Source organism: Mirounga leonina, unplaced genomic scaffold (assembly GCF_011800145.1).
Source record: "Mirounga leonina isolate KUSES-001 unplaced genomic scaffold, KU_Mleo_1.0 Mir_165, whole genome shotgun sequence".
NCBI lineage: Eukaryota > Metazoa > Chordata > Mammalia > Carnivora > Phocidae > Mirounga > Mirounga leonina.
Genome location: NW_023270415.1, coordinates 9,554,119 through 9,565,952, shown reverse-complemented (window position 1 = coordinate 9,565,952; position 11,834 = coordinate 9,554,119).

Sequence of the window (11,834 nt, the reverse complement as noted above, 5' to 3'; positions counted from 1 at the left end):
AATATGTCCAGTTGATTTTTGACAATGGACCAAAAACCTTTACAATAAGTGGTGCTGCAGTCATAGGACATCATAGGCAGCAAAAAATATATAAAAAGAACTTTACCTAAATCTCACATCTTATATACAGAAAAGCTCAAAAAAGGGTGCCTGGGTGGCTCAGTCGTTAAGCGTCTGCCTTTGGCTCAGGTCATGATCCCGGGGTCCTGGGATCAAATCCTGCAACAGCTCCTTTGTCAGCAGGGAGCTTGCTTCTCCCTCTCTCTCTTTTGCTCCCCCTGCTTGTGTTCTCTCTCTCTCTCTCTGTCAAATAAATAAATAAAGTCTTAAAAAAAAAGGCTCAAAAAGGATCATAGACTCAAATGTGAAACATGAAACTATAAAACTTCTAGAAAAGAACATAAGAGAAAATTTTTTAGCACTTAAGACTAAGGAAAGAATTTTTCAACTTGACACCAAATAATACAATCCATAAAAGGAAAATTTGGTAAATTAGATCTCATCAAAATTAAAAACTTGCTCTGTAAAAGATCATATTAAGAGGATGAAAAGACAGATTACAGCCTGAGAGAAAATATTTGCAAATCACAGTTCCCAAAAAAGATTATTATCTAGAAGATATAAAAAACTCTCAAAGCTCAAAATTAGGAAAACAAACAATCCATTAGAGAGGGGCCTGGGTGGCTCAGTCATTAAGTGTCTGCCTTCGGCTCAGGTTGTGATCCCAGGGTCCTGGGATCAAGTCCTGCATTGGGCTCCCTGCTCCATGGGAAGGCTGCTTCTCCCTCTCCCACTACCCCTGCTTGTGTTCCCTCTCTCGCTCTCTCTCTCTCTGTCAAATAAATAAATAAATAAAAATCTTAAAAAAAAAATCCATTACAGAATGGGTAAAAGACCAAAAAAGATGGCAAACAGACATGAAAATGTGTTCAACATCATGAGCCATTAATAAAACGCAAATCAAAACCACACTGAGATATCACTAAATATCTATCAAAACTGCTACAAAAAAAAATAGTGGCAAGGATATGGAGAAACTGGATCACTCAGAATTGCCGCTGCTCTGGAAAAGCTCAAGTTTATTTACAACTAAAAATGAACTTATGTAACCTAAGTATTATACTTTTGGGCCTATATCCCAGAGAAATGAAAACTTATTTTCATACAGAAATTTGTGCAGAAATATCCATAGCAGATGCCATTTGGTGAATGAATGGCTAAACAAACTGTGGTATAGTCATACCATGGAACACACTCAGCCATAAAGAAGAAAAACTATTGATGGCCACAGCTTGGGTGAACCTCTAAGTCATGCTGAATGAAAAAAGTCTCAAATTGATACATACTGCATGGCTCCATTTATATAAAATTTATAAAATAGGGGCACCTGGGTGATGCAGTCAGCTGGGTGTCCTACTCTTGGTTTCAGTTTAGGTCATGATCTTGGGGTCATGAGATCAAACCCTGTGACAGGCTCCGCACTTAGCGTGGAGTCTGCTTGAAATTCTCTCTCCCTCTCCTTCTTCCCCTCCTGCTCGTGCTCTTTCTCTTTCTTTCTCTAAAATAAATAAATACAATTCTTAAAAATGTATAAGATAACATAATTTAAAGACAGAGAACACATGAGTGGTTGCTAGAGATTGGAAATGGGAGGGGGAAGGAGCCAAATCTGCTATAAAGGGGGAAAATGGAGGGGCTTTGTGCTGATGGTATCTTGTTTGTGGTGGTGATTACCTGAAGCTACTCACGTGAATGTGTGAAATTACATAGACAAACTCACACAAACACATATGCACATACACACACACACACACACACACACATATGCATGTGTAACTGATAAAGTCTAAAAAAACTCAGTGGATTGTGCCAAAGTGAATTAACCTGTTTTGACAGTGTTCTCTAGTTATGCAAGATGCTACCATCAGAAGAGGCTGGGTAAGGTATGCATAGGACCCTAGTATCTTCCTTTGCATTTTCCTGTGAATCTACACATTTTTTAAGTGAAGCTGCAGGCCTCAATGGAGTGTGAGAATTGGCACAATGAGTTTTATGTACTTAAATTTTAAACAATGTTGCTGAACCAAGTGTTCCTTAGCATTATTGCCTAGTGAAAAGCACTTGGACTAAAAGGCAAATATGTTTAAAAATTTTTTAAAGATTTGACAAGGGGAGTGAAAAGAAAATATTTTTGAATTTAAAATTAAATGAGAATGCACCTAGGCATTAGGGAAAATATTCCAATTAGCTGATGTTGTTACATAATTAATATTGTTCTGAATAGCCTAACCCTTAAAGAAACTGAATATTAGCTATTGGCCCAAAAAGATGAGCAATTTTTGATGTTTTTGGAACCTGTCATTTTCAAATTCCAAATGACTGCACACAACAACCAAGTTGTTATTGCACATTTGAGTGGACAGGGAGTCATCCTAGTCATTCACTGTGAAATAATTTTATTTCCCTATTGTCCTCATACGGCTTCATTTCTAGAAGATATATCAACATTGCACCTCTGGGAATATAATTCATAAAATTCTCAGTAGAGGATTTTTTAGAACAAAGCAGTATCTTGTGGTTAAGGAAAATGAGTAGTAATAATATCTAATAAGTGCTAAATAAAGGGGGAAAGAGAAGGGCTAAATTTTGGAAAGTTCTTCATTCAAGAACTTGTTAAGCAAAGAATTGGGAATTGGAGGTTCAAAGATGAATAAAAGATGGTCTCTGCCCTCAAGGAAAAAGATTATTCTTTTTTAAAAACATCTTCTACCTGTTTACTATGTAGGCACAAATGGTCCCTAGGCACAGAAGGTAGGGTTTGTCCTACAGGTAAATCAAAACATACTGGTGGATGGTGAATAACACAACCTAACTCTAACTGCCCAGTCATGGTAATTGGAGAAAGTACAAGGCTCAATGTACAAGTACATTGAAAAAAAAATCCTTTATCTGGTCATATCACTTTGATATTTTTCAACCTTTCCTCTAAAGAACAAGACTTGAACCTATGATTTTTTGGAAGATAAGTAACTTCACATCTGCCCCTTTTATCCTATGAGGAGAAGCTATTACAAAGGACAGAGAAGAGTTTTGAGTTCCAACCACTTCAAAATTATAACTGGTAACAATCATCAATGGCTTGCCAAGGACAACAAACAACAGATGGTAGAGGTGTTACCCACTGAGAGTATAGGGATGGCTGTGAGGGTCTCTCCTTCTGAGGACAGAAGCAGGTCTGTGATATATTGGTGACTTTAACTTGTGTGCCCCTGTAAAATAGACAGCTATCCTCCTCTTCTGTTTTGACCAAGAAGACCTTTTGACTTCCTCTCTTTAATTTATCTCCAGCGAAGTTTCCATCTTCACAAAAATCCAGGATTGGGGAAAATACTGTCTAAATACTAAATATCTTCTTTAAAAAAAAAAAAAAGATTATTTATTTATTTTTGACAGAGAGAGAGAGAGCACAAGTAGGCAGAGTGGCAGCCCCCCGATGTGGGGCTCGATCCCAGGACCCTATGATCATGACCTGAGCCTAAGGTGGATGCTTAACTGACTGAGCCACCCAGGAGCCTCTAAATATCTTCTTTTGATTATCGATGGGGTTAAAGGCAGGAGGCTATCCCAGTCAGTGCTATGAACTGAATTGTGTTCCCCCTCCCACAATTCGTATGTTGAAACTCTAACTCCCAATGTGACTGTATTTGGAAACAGGGCTTTTAGGAAGTAATTAAGGTTAAATAAGATCATAAGGGTGGAGTCTTAATCCAAAGGGTCAGTGGCCTTACAGGAAGAGGAAAAGAGATTGATGTCTCTTTCTCTTAAGTAAGCACAAAGAAGTCATGTGAGTACACAGCAAGAAGGCGGCCACCTACCAGCCAAGAGAAGAGAATCTACCTTGTTGGTAACTTGACCTTGGACTTCCCAGACTCCAGAACTGTAAGAAATAAATGTTTATTGATGAAGTCATGCAGAGAATGGTATTTTGTTATGGCAGCCCTAGCAGAATTATACAGTGAATTTCCATGGTGTCAAGTTTGAAATAAAGAATGCCTCACTGGAGATGACATAGATAGATACCTAGCCTGCCAAGATGTGGGTGTTGAAATGAGCCCAGAAAGAAAATGATGCCTAATATGTCAACAAAGATTTTCAAAAAGCTAACAGCAGGTGTTAAATGCTAGGGTGCTCCTAGATAGGAGCAAAACTATTGGATTAAGTATAAGTGGTGGTGGCTCGAGCCTGGTGGCTGAAGAGGAAAACCTGAGTCTAAAGGGTTAGAATTAGGTTGAACAACTCCTCATGTGCCATTTTCTGAGATGTGCAGACTCAAGAAATTCTGGGGTCACCAGGTAGAGACCCATTATGGACATTTGATCCTTTTTCTTTGGATAGTAGGCTCTAGACCCTCTTTTCCATCCCTAACGTTTATGGTGAACCCAGTACTAGAACTGATATGGATGATGGCAGGATATCAGCGTTTCTTATTTTCTTGCATGTCTCTCTTTTTACGTGCTGGGCCAAGGACTGGGCAGATACGGAGAGTAGGGTTTTGGTTGCCAAGGCACAGGTGAAAGCAATCAAACATGGATGGATAAAATTTGTAGAAACTTCTCTAGACCCATGTGATCAACCTAGCTGGAAATAGTAAACTAATAAATATGAATACAGAAGCTTATAAAGAGTTCTTTCTAGAACCAGAATATAGAATTGAGACTCCAATCAGAAGTCAGGTGACCAGGAAAGGCGTAATTACTTGATAGACAGAATGGTAGTGGCTGAGACAAATGAGGACTGGTGTGAAGTATGATGTCGCCATCTTGGCAAGAGTATTGTTCCCACAAAAATGGTGTCATGAATTCCTGTTCTGATGTGATCCCAAAGCATTCTAGGTTGGAAGCAGGTGTGGTTGTTCAAGCCCATAGCGTTCTTCCATAGCTTAAGTCAAAGGTATCTGCATGCACGTAGGTGTCATTCACCTTCGGACTATGCTTAAGCATCTGTCTGGACTTGGTGATGTTGGGACACTAACACTGAGCTTGATGACAGGATTCCCCAGAAGAGCCAACAGAGCTGATTGAGGTAGGACTCCCAGCCCAAAAAGCATCATGCAGTGGTTGAGAGCTTGGATGCTGGAATCACACAGACTTCAGTTTTAATATCTACTCTACTATGTACTTGTTAACTGACCTTGAGCAAGTGAATTAAACTGAGTGCTGGTGTTCTCATCACACTCATAATAGTACCTATCTCGAAAAGTTTGGAGAGGACTAAATGAGATAGTACTCATAAAACCTCTTCTAAAAATGTCAGGTACAGAAGCACTCATAAATGTTTTATCCTTTGAATCTAGATCAATTAAAGAACAAAAGCATTTAACCTGGTCAACATTTAACCAATTTCTTCATCCTGCAAGGATATTTGCTCCTCTTTTTTCTTAACCCCAGATACCAGAGAAAAAAGCATGTGAAGTCTTGGCTAGGGCAATCTAGTTTTGATCATGAATTGAATACAGAAGTTGATGCTCAAAGGGATTTTTTTCTGTTCTGATATAGCAAAGTAAGCTCATTTTTAATTTGGTTTGTTGTTCTGTTATTCCATCAGTCACCTTTCATTTCCTCCTTCCCTCTTGGAAAGTTATGCTGTCACCAAGTCATTTACCTGAGAACATTGCTGATTTCCATCAATGATCCATACAGGGAATTTAGAACACTTTAAGAGATTTTTATGGTGTATATTAGCCTCTTTAGTCTATTCTGATATAAAATTTCATTATTTTAGTTTTAACTGTGCATTTTAAAAGTATAAACCTCTTTGTTCACATGAATACAAGCATGAAATCTACACCTCAAGTGACAGTTCCCCTGCTATCTTGATTTTAGTTAGAGTGACAAATATTTCCTTGTCAGCCCAGGCTACAACAATCTGTTTCAGGTATACTCTCTTCAAAATGCTTGGCTTGTTTGCCTACCTGGAGCAACAAATCTTGTGATTGTGTGGCATCTAAGTTGTTTCTGTGAGTGCAACATCAATGAAGGGCTTAAATAGTTCAGTGATGCTCAGTTATAATAACCAGTACAGGACCTATCCTCTAATCAAACAAGGATCAAGGATCAAGGACATCCCAAACAAAACGGCTTTCCCTTGAAGAGAAAACATTTTCCATCAAATAACTCAATAATACAGGTGAAAGTAAATGGGGGAAGAAACGAAATTAAACATGCATAATTTACAACCAGAAAGTCTTTCTACCATCATCAAAATTATATATAAAATAACATTTGCAATTTGGGGAAGTTGTTTACATCCTAAGTATGCAGGAAATGGCGACTTTCTGGGTCAATATGATTGCTTTCTTTTTGTGCTTCTGCCTCCCTTTGAATGTGTACACACAGTATTAACTGTCTGCAGCACTTTTGTGGGGGCAGATCACACAAGGGGCCCACATCAGTCAGGGCTTCCCTCTGGTAAGAAAGTAGATTGCTCTTTTTTTGAAAAGCGCAGTGCTGAAGGACTGACTCAATCATACGAGACATATGGTGTCTCCTCCCGCTCAAAAAGGTCTTCTGGGAAAGCAATTTCACAATCTCCACTGATAACCTGTCTATTGTTAACCTTCTGCTGCCAGAGAGCGAAGCCTTGGTTACAGCCAGCCAAATAGACTCGTCACTGGGTAATAAAATGGAGACTTTCTTGTGAATCCTAAATACACTAAATTCACTGACTTTGAAAAGCCTGATTTTGAGAAGTAACTCTAAAAAGATAATTTTTCTTTAGGCAAAGTACTAATTTAGTATCTAATTAGCATAATTAATCCCTTGATTCTTCAATAAAAATTAGAGATATAAACAAGCCAAAAAAGGAAACAAGAACCCACTGATTCTTAAATGTAACTTTTTCCTTATATGGCTTGGGACATGGATTTTTAAAGTTGTCATAAGAATTTAATGAGAATGTGTGTTGAAAACACTTTGGGAGGCATCTGGTGCCTCAGATGGTTAAGCATCTGCCTTCAGCTCGAGTCATGATCCCAGGGTCCTGGGATGGAGTCCCACATCAGAATCCCTGCTCAGCAGGAAGTCTGCTTCTCCCTCTGCCTCTGCCTCTCCCCCGCTTATACTTTCTCTCTCTCAAATAAATAAATAAAATTTTTAAAAAGCACTTTGGCACAACAATGTGTATGTATTTAATGCCACTTAAATGTATATTCAAAAATTATTAAAATGGTAAATTTTATGTTGGTACATTTTCCCACAATTTTTTAAAAATATTGAATTAGGAGGGAGAAGCAAGATAGCAGAGGAGTAGGAGACCTAAATTTCATCTGGTGCCAGGAATTCAGCTGGATAGGGATCAAACCATTCTGAACACCTACAAACTCAACAGGAGATCGAAGAAAAGAATAGCAACAACTCTCTGAACGAAAAGCAACCACTTTCTGGAAGGTAGGATGTGCGGAGAAGTGAATCTGAGGCGATATTCGGGAGGATAGATGGCGGGGGAGGGGACCTCCATCGGCTGCTTCTGACAAGTGATAGAGCCCCAGAGCACAAAATCAGAACTTTTAGAAGTCGGCCCTGCAGAGGGACATCGCTCCAGTGGCTAAGTGGGGATGGAACCCTTGTGGGACAGTGTGGTCTCAGGACCCTAGGGGTCACAGACCGGGGGTGCCTGAGTGCAGCAGAGCTCCCAGGGATCAGAGCAGGGAAGCTGGCTGCAGAGACAGAGCCAAGGAGTGGGCTCTCAGCTTAGGGTTGCCATAAACAGGGATCCGGGGCATAGTCGGGCCACTGCTCTTCCAGCAGGGACCCAACAAGCAGCAGATCCGGGGAGACTCCCCTTCCTCCCCCAGAAGGAGCAGCGTGAGAGCACACCAGAGGGATCTGCTGGGTTTGGAGACTCCACATGGGGGCGGGTGTCAGAGATAGAAACGCTCAGTCACAGGCTGGGTGAGCATGGAGTGAGGCTGGAGACTGGGGTTACGGGAGTGACTGACTGCTTTCCTCTGGGGGCGCACTGAGGAGTGGGGCCCTGAGTTCTCAGCTCCTCTGAGGCAGAGATTGGGAGGCCGCCATTTCACTCTCGTCCTCCAAAGCTGTATGGAAACCTTGCAGGGAACAAAGCTCCAGAGAGCAAACCCGAGCAGATTACATAGCCCGGACAGGCAAGGGTGGGGCAATTCCACCTGCAGCAAAGGCATTTGGGAACCACGGCAAAGGACCCCTCCCCCAGAAGATCAGCAGGAACAGCCAGCCAAGACCGAGTTTACGCAACAATGAGAATGGCAGAACACCAGCACTAGGGGAATAATGCACATAGAATTCATGGCTATTTCCCCATGATTCTTTAGTCTTTCAAAGTTAAGTTTTTAATTTTCTTTTTTTTCTTTTTTTTCTTTTTCTTTTTCCCTTTTTCAACCAACATCTTATCAATCCCGTTTTTAAAAAATCTTTTTTATTTTTCATTTTTAGAGTCATATTCTATACCTTTATAGTAGTTAACCTTATTTTTGGTTTATGTATAAGTTGTTCTCTCTTTAAAATGTTGGGATACAGTTTCTTCTAACAGACCAAAATATACCCTAAATCTTCAGTGTATGTCTTTGTTCTAGTATCCTCCCTGATCACATTCTCTCCCTCTTTTTTTTTTTAAATCCTCTTCTTTCTTTTTTCAACCAAATTCTTATCTTATCAATTCCTTTTACAAAATCTTTTATAATTTTCATCTTTACACTCATATCCAATCCTTTCATTGTATTTACCCTTAGTTTTGTACATATATAAGTTTTTCTTTCTTTAAAAATCTGGGAGGAACTTTCTTCTAACAGACCAAAATACGCCCAAAATCTAGTGTGTGGCACTGATATGCACCAGCCTGATCATATTTGATCATATTCTGTTTTTATGTTTGTTTGTTTGTTTGTTCTTTTATCTTTTTCTTTTTCTTTTTTTATCTTTTTTCTTTCTTCCCATTTCTTTTCCCCTAGTTTCAGGTCTGTTCTGATTTGTTTAGTGTATATTTTTCTTGGGTTGTTGTTACCCTGTTAGCATTTTGTTCTCTCATTCATCTATTTTCCTCTGGACAAAATGACAAGACGGAAAAAATCACCTCAAAAAAAAAGAACAAGAGGCAGTACTGACTGCCAGGGACCTACTCAATACGGACATTAGTAAGATGTCAGAACTAGAGTTCAGAATGACGATTTTAAAGATACTAGCTGGGCTTGAAAAAAGCATGGAAGATATTAGAGAAACCCTTTCTGGAGAAATAAAAGAACTAAAATCTAACCAAGTAGAAATCAAAAAGGCTATGAGCTGCAATCAACAAAGGAGGCTCTAACAGCTAAGATAAATGGGGCAGAAGAGGGAATTAGTGATATAGAAGACCAAATGATGGAAAATAAAGAAGCGGAGAAAAAGAGAGATAAACAACTACTGGATCACAGGGGCAGAATTCAAGAGATGAGGGATACCATAAGATGAAACAATATTAGAATAATTGGGATCCCAGAAGAAGAAGAAAGAGAGAAAGGGGCAGAAGGTATATTGGAAAAATTTATAGCGGAGAACTTCCCAAATTTGGGGAAAGAAACAGGCATCAAAATCCAGGAGGCACAGAGAACCCCTCTCAAAATCAATAAAAATAGGTCAACACCCAGACATCTAATAGTAAAACTTACGAGTCTCAGAGACAAAGAGAAAATCCTGAGAGCAGCTCAGGAGAAGAGATCTGTAACCTACAATGGTAGAAACATGAGATTGGCAACAGACCTATCCACAGAGATCTGGCAAGCCAGAAAGGACTGGCATCATATCTTCAGAGCACTAAATGAGAAAAATATGCAGCCAAGAATACTGTATCCAGCTAGGCTGTCATTGAAAATAGAAGGAGAGATAAAAAGCTTCGAGGACAAACAAAAACTAAAGGAATTTCCAAACGCGAAAACAGCCCTACAAGAAATCTTGAAAGGGGTCCTCTAAGCAAAGAGAGACCCGAAAAGCAACATAGACCAGAAAGGAACACAGACAATAAACAGTAACAGTCACCTTACAGGCAATACAATGGCACTAAATTCCTATCTTTCAATAGTTACCCTGAATGCAAATGGGCTAAATGCCCCAATCAAAAGACAGAGGCTATCAGATTGGATTAAAAAATAAGACCCATCGATATGCTGTCTGTAAGAGACGCATTTTAGAACCAAAGACACCCCCAGATTGAAAATGAAGGGTTGGAAAACCATTTACCATGCTAATGGACACCAAAAGAAAGCTGGGGTGGCAATCCTTATATCAGACAAATTAGATTTTAAACCAAAGACTGTAATAAGAGATGAGGAAGGACACTATATCCTACTTAAAGGGTCTATCCAACAAGAAGATCTAACAATTGTAAATATCTATGCCCCTAACATGGGAAAAGCCAATTGGATAAGGCAATTAATAACAAAAGCAAAGAAACACATCGACAACAATACAATAATAGTGGGGGAATTTAACACCCCCCTTACTGAAATGGACAGATCATATAAGCAAAAGATCAACAAGCAATTAAAGACTTTAAATGACACACTGGACCAAATGGATTTCACAGACATATTCAGAACATTCCATACCAAAGCAACAGAATACATATTCTTCTCTAGTGCCCATGGAACATTCTCCACAATAGATCACATCCTAGGTCATAAATCAGGTCTCAACCAGTACCCAAAGATTGGGATCATTCCCTGCCTATTTTCAGACCACAATGCTTTGAAACTAGAACTCAATCACAAGAGGAAAATTGGAAGGAACTCAAATACATGGAGGCTAAAGAGCATCCTACTGAAGAATGAATGGGTCAACCAGGAAATTAAAGAAGAATTTAAAAAATTCATGGAAACCAATGAAAATGAAAACACAACTATTCAAAATCTTTGGGATGCAGCAAAGGCAGGCCTAAGAGGAAAGTATAAAGCAATACAAGCCTTTCTCAAGAAACAAGAAAGGTCTCAAGTACACAACCTAACCCTACACCTAAAGGAGCTGGAGAAAGAACAGCAAATAAAGCCTAAACCCAGTAGGAGAAGAGAAATAATAAAGATCAGAGCAGAAATCAATGAAATAGAAACCAAAGAACAGTAGACAGATCAACGAAACTAGGAGCTGGGTCTTTGAAAGAATTAACAAGATGGATACACCCCTGGCCAGACTTATCCAAAAGAAAAGAGAAATGACCCAAATCAACAAAATCATGAATGAAAGAGGAGAGATCACAACCAACACCAAAGAAATACAAACAATTATAAGAACATATTATGAGCAACTCTATGCCAGCAAATTCGATAACCTGGAAGAAATGGGTGCATTCCTAGAGATGTATCAACTACCGAAACTGAACCAGGAAGAAATAGAAAACCTGAACAGACCTATAACCACTAAGGAAATTGAAGCAGTCATCAAAAATCTCCCAACAAACAAAAGCCCAGGGCCAGATGGCTTCCCAGGGGAATTCTAAAACATTTAAGGAAGAATTAATACCTATTCTTCTGAAACTGTTCCAAAAAATAGAAATGGAAGGAAAATCATTACCTTGATCCCCAAACCAGACAAAGACCCCATCAAAAAGGAGAATTACAGACCAATATCCTTGATGAACATGGATGCAAAAATTCTCACCAAAATACTAGCCAATAGGATCCAACAGTACATTAAAAGGATTATTCACCACAACCAAGTGGGATTCATCCCTGGGCTGCAAGGTTGGTTCAACATCTGCAAATCAATCAACATGATACAATACATTAACAAAAGAAAGAACAAGAACCATATGATCCTCTCAATAGATGCAGA